Below are 8,090 nucleotides of genomic sequence, written 5' to 3' on the forward strand. Positions count from 1 at the left end.
AGGCCCCAGAGCTCAGGCCCCATGACTGGACCAAAAAAAAAAAAAAAGGAAGTTATTTGAGAGCAGGTTGCCAGTGACTCAGTGACTCATAATTCTAGCTACTCAGGAGACTGAGACTTGGAGGATCACAGTTCAAAGACAGCCTGGGCAGAAGAACCCTTAATATTCCATTTCCAGTTAACCAGCAAAATGACAGTGGCTCAAGAAGAAGAATGCCAACTGTGAGCAAACCAAGCTGAACAGGAGTACAAGGCCCTGAGTTCAAGCCCCAGAAAAGGCAAAACAAAGAAGGTAAAAGGACAAAAGAAGATATTATCTGAGGTATGGTTAACAAGGCTGAGAAACAAGAAGGATGTGCAGCTGGGCATCGGTGGCTTACGCCTATAATGCTAGCTACCCAGGAAGCTGAGATCTAAGGATTACAGTTCAAAAAAGGATGTACAAAACTACCCTATCAAAAAGGGCAGAAATGTGTAGAAATCTAAATCCAAATGCCTTCTCAGGCTAGAGTTGGAAGGATAGGAAATTGTGGCCACTCTATTGAATACTGGATTAGAGAGCTTAAGGAATTCTAATTTATTATTTGTGGTATGTGTGAAATAATGGTATGTATGAGCCAAAGCAAATACAGCTGCAAGCTGAGTTTTGTCCACAAGGCTCAGTTAGAATGTTCTACAAAGAGATGGAGGGAAGAGATCTTCAGTCATGCTGCGTGGGTTCAAATCTCTGCTTTACCACTCAATTGCTCCTCTCAGCTTCTTGCCTGCATGATGATAACCCCTACTTTGTAGAATTTTCATGAAGATTAAGAGAGATAATGTGGGCAAGGTGCTGCTATATGGTCCATATGGTATATGGTAATAAGTGCTTAATAAGCATGTATCTGAATGTGATTTCCTGGTTCATTTCTGTATCCCCAGTGAGTTTTGCCTCATTAATAGGAAATAGTTAGCTGTAAAAATATAATGCAATTTTGGTTCAGCCTTTGAAAGTTTAAAGGCAAATCCAAAAAGGATAGAACAATTTCTCAGCAACTCTGTATCCCAGAACAAAAATGAATACTTATAAAATACAGAAACATCCACAACCCAACCAGGTAAACTTCCCAATTTATATTCCCAGTTTAAAAAATTACTAGGAATGCAAATGAACCTAAAAATATTAACAATAGTGAAGAAATCCAACCAACCAAAACTGACCAGAAAAAAAAATGAGAGTATGCCTATAACCCTAGTATTTAGGTGGCTGAGGCAGAATTGACATATATGATTGGTATAGAAAGCAAGGACATTGAAGCAGTTATTATCCCTGTATTCCATATGCTCAAAAGCTACAGGAAAGATTGGACATATAGAATGAGCTCAATGAAAATTTCCTACCTGGAGCCATTCCCCAGACTTTATTCCTTTCATTATTTTTCCAATAATGTCTCCCTTTGATTGCTGATTGACCTGAACCACAATCTTATTTATGTTTCCCACATAGCCATGCTACAAAACTCAAGTTTTCTTTGGTTGAGATAGGGGGGTCTCACAAATACTTTGCCCTGGAATGGCCTTAAACAGATCCTCCTGATCTCAGCCTTCTAAGTAGCTAGGATTACAGCTTGAATTACAAAGTTACTAGCAAGACTGACAGCTTTAAGTGGAATTATTTAACAGGACATTATTTAACAAGATTCACACTGAACCTGTGGAGAAGAAAACTACAATATATAAGAAAAGCAGTCTTCTCATTGAGCTCCTTTTTGTCAGCTGATGACAGTTTATGGATTCGCCGAGAAGAAGAGACAGTTCACAGAACTGACATTCTGTTACTTCCTGGTTTTACTGAGGGTATATTGGGCTGTTCTGTGAGACATTAAAAAAGAAGAAAAGAAAAGCATACTTAATGCAGTTAATATCAGCTTGCAGAAGAAAATGGTGATATCCTAAAGGTATGACAACTATAAATTATCCAAAAATTGAACAGAAAGTTACTACAAAAAGCATTGATCTGTAAACAAACTTCAGGTAGTTTGATATGCATTTAATTGGATAATTGGGATTCACCCCCAAAGATCATGAGGAGCATAAAAAACATACTTGAATAAATAATGGCCGGTTTTCTAAATTTGATGAAAAGTTTACATCTGCAGCCCTAAGAATCTCCACAAAAACTACAAAGAAGGAACATGAAAACTCTAGTGAGGTATTTTGTAATTTTATTGCTCAAATATCCAGTGATACTAAGTAACTCAAAACTAGTACTGAGTGATAAAGGGAAGAGTCTTTTCATAGTAAGCAATTCAAAGATGACAACAGTAAAGCAACATCTTTAAGTTACTGTGGGAAAATGTCAATCTATAATTCTATTGCCCAGAACAATATCTTTTACATTTTTTTTCAGAGATATTAAGCTGAAAAAATTTACCATCTACACATCTACACTATAAGAACTATTATAATGCTGAAGATATTGTACTTTAGACAGATAGATGATAATATCACATGGAAGTATGGTTCTATCACAAATAAGTCCCATCAGAAATAGGGTGATTCCTTCCATGTTACTTGGATTTGGTTTTGTGGATTTGAAGATGTCATTTCTTGTTATCCTGACTAACATATAGGTTGTGAACTGCTCAAATATATGATACCACCCTAGAATTGTTTTGGATTTTAAAGACTCTATAATTCTTTGGAATAATCTCAAGGAGAGTCCCTAAAAAATTCAGATTGTCCTGAAGTCTGTCTTCTTTGATTTCTTGTTCTAATAGGAGTACTGTATTGGCTAAACCAATTCATAAACACTTCTTACATGTCCTGGGTATCTTAAAAGCAAGTTGTCTTGAACAGGCTTAGGGAAGTTGTTTTTCAGCATGGGGAAGTATGAGTCTGACTCGTCATTGGGTTGAGTCAACACATTTACCAAGTAAGTGTTAATTACAGTAATGACACAATGCTCAGTATATAAATGCTGTCATCCCTTATACATACTGAGTCATATTAGATAGCTAACCAAGAACTCCAGAGCCAGCATTTTCTCATTTCCCTATTAAGGATAATGCTGTCTTATAAAGTTGTAATAGAATTAAAGAGAATGCACAGAAATCGTAGCAGTTTCTGCTACAGGGTAGAAGATTCATAAACAAATACCTTTCGAGTACCAACTCTGTGGTCTGCCATTCAGAAAGACTCTTCTCCACATGGCTACTGGTGGGAGAGGAGGATCATTCACAGATTAGTATCTTCCTGTTTCAACTGTGGCACCAAGATCATTATCACCATCATTACCATCATCATCACCATCATCACTACCACCACCATCTGAGAGCTTTTTAGAAATTCACATTCTCAAAACTCAAGGACCTAATGAAACAGGATCTGGTGATTTGAATATCATTATCTAATCTGAGCAATGCTGCACAAAAATCACCCTTTTACCTATCTTTCCTTCTTGGACATTATCTCTAAAGGTCTACAGTCTACTTGGATAATCTGACATCCATAGTACCCTGACCTTGCTTCCCAGTCCCTTTTTTAAAAATAAAAAGCAAATGACTCAGTACTGATATGTAACCCCTTTGCTTTGCAGGAGGAAGATGAACTTTCACCTACCCAAATTTCATCTGGCTAACAATTTCATTGCCTACTTTTCAATAGGTCCCAAGCTAGTTCTCTGTATTTATGCAACAGAAAGCTTTGTAATGATGGTTCATTATCAAGCCATCTAGAAGGTAGTGTGGGTGAGAAACCAGGGCCCACATAACAGATAAATGCAATCCACTCTCATATAAAAGTGCCTAATTTATTCTGTCCTTTTATATCCTCCTGAAAAGCTTTGTACATCAGAGAAAATTGTATGACTAGTTCTTATAACCTTCATGCTACTGGCATTTTAACTTCAATTCTCAGAGTCTAATGACACACAGTTCCAAGTAGTCCCTATTAGGGACAGTATACCCCACTGTGGCCATTCATTTTAAAAGGGGAGAATTTCTGGTTTAAAGAAAAAGATTGAATTCTATAAATTGCAATTACATGGATATCTAGAAATAGACCTCCATGAACAATATGATGAGGGCCACAAAGTGATGCCTTATAACATTCACAGCTTGATTAGTACAAATCCATAATTTTTTTAAAAAGTTGAATTATTCCCCAGTTTGGGAGCAATGGGTTTGGAGAGGAATGTTCAGCCAACTAAAGATTTTCAAACAAGAAAATGACAAAGAGTACCACCAGTTAAGAAGAGATCCCAGCTGGGAAGTTGGCTCAGTGGTAGAGCGCTTACCTTGCATGCCTGAGGCCCTGGGTTCGATTCCTCAGCACCACATAAGCAAAAAGAAAAAAGCCGGAAGTGGCGCTGTGGCTCAAGTGGTAGAGCACTAGCCTTGAGCTGAAGAGCTAAGGGACAGCGCCCAGACCCAGAGTTCAGGCCCCACGACCGGACCCATAAAAAAAAAAAAAAGAGATCCCACTTTGAGTCTAATGTCTATCTTCATTTTGATCACCAAATGCTTATTAATAAGAGTTGTGAATACACCCAGCTACAAAGTTGAGTAAGTGGCCATCTTAATTAGCTCAAGTCACAGAGGCTGCTCCATTTGCCACTGGGCCCATGAAAGCATTCCATGTTTCATGTTTCTCATAGCAACCATCTTTCATCTTCTACTGGGACTGAGGGCATGCCACCATTGTTAGAGATACTTACCATTTTCCATTATTCTAATATCACCACTAAAATGATCAAACAGTAGTACCCCTCCCCTACTGTTGTGTAGACACTTGTTTGGGCTACCAGAGTAAGCCCTCCCTATGTAGTCCTGGGCACAGAGGGGCTCTCCAGCACTGATGTTGCACACATTGCACACAAATCCATCTATTGCAGCCAAATAAATTGTAGGTCTCTTCACTCCAAAACCAAAGCCAACATAGGATACCAAACTGACCTTCAGGACAAGCTTTTCAGAAAAGTGTAACTTACTATAAAAGTGGTAGAAACAACAAATCCCAGTGTAGAGAATCAGTCAGAATGTACAGTAACAATGTAGAGAAACAGTGCAGTCTGTACTATACCTACAGAGCTCAAATAAAAGGATCTCAATAAAATGTCTGACACTTAGAAAAAAAATTAGTATACAGAAACTAAATGAGAAAGGACACAGAAAGACAAAACAATTCATGATTTGAACAAGAGATTCAGCAAAGAGATATAAATCTTGGAAATGAAGAACTTAATGAGAAATTTTAAAATACAGTTGAAAGACATGACAACAGACAAGTTCAAGCATAAGAATAATATCTGAACTCTAAGGAGTCTCTGGGATCTTTGAAACAAAACTGAATTAAAAATTGTATAGTACTCTCATGTTGGGGCTACTTCAAAGTGATTAAAGGGGAAAAATCATAGAAAACTTATTCAAGGAAAAAAAATCACTGAATTATTCCCTAGTTTTGGGGAAAATATGAATATTTAGGTACAGGAATCAAATATGACTAGAAAAGATTCTCATCATGGCATATTAGAATAAAAGTCCTAAAAATAAAAGAAAAAGAGAATTTCTAAAAAGGTAAAGAAAAAGGCACCAAGTTATAATTAAGAATAGTCCCATCAGGGGCTGGGAAGGTGGCTCAGTGGTAGAGTGCTTGCTTTGCATGACTAAGGCCCTGGGTTTGATTCCTCAGCACCACATAAGCAAAAAGAAAAAAGCCAGAAGTGGCGCTGTGGCTCAAGTGGTAGAGTGCTAGCCTTGAGCTGAAGAGCTGAGGGACAGCACCCAGGCCCAGAGTTCAGGCCCCAAGACCAGACCAAAAAAAAAGAATAGTCCCATCAGAATAACAGTAAATTTCTCAGCCAGGATTTATAGGCCAGGAGAGCATTGAATGACATATTCTGGGTACTGAAAGCAGGTGGGGGGCGGGGGGAGTAGGGAGGGGCGCAGGAGGGGGGAAAACCTGCCAGTCAGGAATACCATGTCCAGAAAAGTTTTCCTTCAGAAATGGAGAACAAAAATCTAAGACTGGCAAAATCTGAAGTAAATCATCATCACCATATAGCAAAACTTAAGAGATACAGCAAAAGAAGCACCAGAATGGAAATCCATAGCTACCTATGCCTATATCGAAAAATAGAAAGACTTCAAATAAACAACCAGACAATGAATTTCAAGAATATAGAAAAGAACCAACACAATCTATTTTTTTATTTTTATTTTATTTTTGTTTATTTTTTTTGTCGGTCGTGGGGCTTGAACTCTGGGCCTGGGTGCTGTCCCTCAGCTCTTCAGCTCAAGGCGAGTGCTCTACCACTTGAGCTACAGCGCCACTTCCAGTTTTCTGGTGGTTTATTGGAGATAGGAGTCTCACAGTCTTTCCTGCCTGGGCTGGCTTTGAACCTCGATCCTCAGATCTCAGCCTCCTGAATAGCTAGGATTACAGGCGTGAGCCACCAGCGCCCGGCTACCAACACAATCTAAATGGCACCCTCCTTTCCACATTTTCTGAGAGAAAAGGGAAACAAAAAAGACTTAAAGGTCTTTTAAAAAAATCTTGAAACTTCAGGGTTGCTTAATGAAAACCTCATAAATATCACCCAGAGCAGAGGATGCTTCATTATCTGATAGTGAACAACTACAAGGGTGCCCAGAGAAGCCAGATGGCTGCATCTCAATAACAACTAGAAGTTACAGTATCATCTGGTATGTGAGGAAAGACCATAGTGAGGGATACTGGAAATGCCACCTCCCTCTCTGTCTCGGTTGGGAATACTCCTGTGTGGTCTTTCTTCCTTGTGTATGCCTTTGTTACCAGTGCCTTCTGTCTTACTTGTTCTAACTTGTTTTTCCTTCTCTCCCTCCTTTCCTCCCTGCTTTCTTCCCTTCTTCTGCTATCCCTTCCTCCCTCCCATGGCTCCCCCAGGTACTGAACTGAGTATGGCTCATTTTGAATCTAGCAGAGAGCCTAGCTTCATAAATTTTAGCTGAATTAGTTGGAGCACTGTTAATGAGCACTTGTACTCATATAAATATCTTGATTGTCATTACTTAGATGATGTAGTTTGAGTGGAAAAAGAATAACAAAAACTGGGTTAGAAAAGATGATTTGGTAGAAAAGCTGAGAATAAAAGCTATAATCTCCTGAATCTTAACTAAGACATCAAAACTACTCCCCTTTCATTAATCCAGAGAGGAATTGATCTGCCTCTTGGATATATCCTATCCTGTTCAATCACCATGATCAAAGAGATTTTAAAGCAAGAATTACAGAGGGTTAGACTGGCTACATAAAATGGCTGCAATTCTTCCTCCCATGCTCCCAGCATCCACATCCACTGTCATATGTCTGTGGCTCTTCCTACCAAGAAATGGAGTCTATTTCCCTAGCCCGTGAATCTAGACTAGCTTTGTGATGTATTCTGGCACAGAATGTGTTCAAAATGATGCTGTGTCAGTTCTAAGCCTGGCCCTCTAGAGATCTTGCAGTATTTCTCTCTTGGAACCATGCCACCACTGTATAAACAAACCCAGTCTAGCCTGCTAGATAATAAAAGACACGTGGCTCAGCCACCTATTGACTCAGCTGACAGACAGCCAACCACCAGATATGTGAGGCCATCCAACACAGCCAGCCCCAGAAACTGCTATCTGATACAGGTGGAATACTTAAAAGCTGTTTTTCTGCTTTAGGCAATAACCCTGAGAGTTATATTCTACCTTCAATCACACCAGTCCCTCAGGTACTTTCACATTTTAAAAAGTCCATAGAGGAAAAATAATCAAGTCTTCACATTTTTCTTGACATGAAGGATCAGTTCCAAAGAATCAATATCCTCACCAAATTGATCAACTCTTTCCAGGATTCCTAGCAATTGGAGGAAATTTGTAACAGAAAAATTGGTATTAGAGCTGCATGATAATCATGAACTAGTTTTTAATAAATAGATATGTACATGCATATATATGTAAATTAGCAAAACTAATTTACAAAACTAACAATCTAGCTCCTAAGTTAATACCAAATTAACTTAGAGGGGCTACACTATTAAGTTATAATACATGTTTATTAATTAGAATTAGGTTCAGCTGTGAGTGACAGAAAGTCCTACCC

At 38.6% G+C, this 8,090-nt stretch overlaps 1 non-coding gene across 1 annotated transcript; it reads left to right on the plus strand.

Annotated features, from left to right (window-relative positions):
* The first annotated feature begins 1,726 nt into the window (after positions 1-1,726).
* Positions 1,727-1,863, plus strand: LOC122111980. Its single transcript, XR_006148074.1, has one exon. It is a non-coding gene; the product is annotated as a small nucleolar RNA SNORA75 (small nucleolar RNA).
* The last annotated feature ends 6,227 nt before the right edge of the window (positions 1,864-8,090 follow it).

The sequence above is a fragment of the Dipodomys spectabilis genome, unplaced genomic scaffold (genome assembly GCF_019054845.1).
Source record: "Dipodomys spectabilis isolate Male_0828 unplaced genomic scaffold, ASM1905484v1 ptg000089l, whole genome shotgun sequence".
Classification (NCBI taxonomy): domain Eukaryota; kingdom Metazoa; phylum Chordata; class Mammalia; order Rodentia; family Heteromyidae; genus Dipodomys; species Dipodomys spectabilis.